General features: G+C 50.5%; 1 non-coding gene across 1 annotated transcript; it reads left to right on the plus strand.

Moving 5' to 3' along the window:
* The first annotated feature begins 723 nt into the window (after positions 1-723).
* On the plus strand, positions 724-798 carry Trnag-ccc (transfer RNA glycine (anticodon CCC)). The gene has a single exon. It is a non-coding gene; the product is annotated as a tRNA-Gly (tRNA).
* Positions 799-1,117: the final 319 nt, after the last annotated feature.

Genomic DNA, 1,117 nt, shown 5'->3' on the forward strand with positions numbered 1-1,117 from the left:
TTAAACCAAGTTGTCCATATTAAACTAATGACTGGGGCTGGAGAAGCAGGAAGTCACCCGGGTGGGCTGGGCCTGGGTCGTGTGTACACACCTGAACCAATTCTGATGATTAGGAAGGGTGTTATGGTTTTGTCCCCCACAAAAGCTCATTTGTGAGACAATGCAAGAAGGATTAGAGGAGAAACGACCTTAACCCAGTCAGTCAACTAATCCCCTGGAGGGAATAACAGTGCGAACTGAAGGCGGGCAGGCTGTGGCTGGAGGAGGGGGCGTTGGGGTCGCGCCTTTGTGGGTATATATTTTGTGTCTGGTGAGTGGAGTCTCTCTCTCTCTCTCTCCGCTTCCTGATCATCATGTGGGTCACTTTCCTCTGCCACACTCTTCCACTATAATGTTCTGCCTCACCTCGAGTGCAGAGAAATGGAGCCAGCCGGCTATGAACTGAGACCTCTGAAACCGTGAGCCCCAAAATAAATTTTCCTCCTCTACGATTTTTCTAGTCAGGTCTTTTAGTCACAGCAACGAAAAAGCTGACTAAAGCAAAGAGACTGCCCTCCAGTAGGTCAGGCAGAGCCCCTTCTAAGAAAGGACTGAAAGCATGGACAAAAGGGTCCCCTGGGGCTGGGCTGTGGCTCAGGGGTAGAGCGCTTGCCTAGCATGTGTGAGGCGCTGGGTTCAATCCTCAGCACCGCAAAAAATAAATACATAAAATAAAGCTAAGGGGCTGGGGAGATAGCTCAGTTGGTAGAGTGCTTGCCTCCCAAGCACGAGTCCCTGGGTTCGATCCCCAGCACGGCAAAAAAAAAAAAAAAAAGGGGGGGTTCCCCTGGATTTTAGGACCAGGGAAGGGATCCAAGAACTGTGTGCAGGGAAAGACAGCAAACACACACTAAGATGGGATCCAGGGTCAGTTCCTGGAGGCAAGTGTGACATCAACAATCACCCTAATATTGGAGCTCAGAGATGAAGGATGGACCATAAAGATGGGAGCAGTGACCTTCAGTGGAAACCGCACTGTATCCCCCATTGCTTGAAGTCCAGGAAAAGCTCAGGATCTAAGTCCAAACTCCTCAATGGGGCTTACAAGTGATGGAGGACATGGCCCCTGTCCCTCCCA

Source organism: Sciurus carolinensis, chromosome 19 (genome assembly GCF_902686445.1).
Source record: "Sciurus carolinensis chromosome 19, mSciCar1.2, whole genome shotgun sequence".
NCBI classification, from domain to species: Eukaryota; Metazoa; Chordata; class Mammalia; order Rodentia; family Sciuridae; genus Sciurus; species Sciurus carolinensis.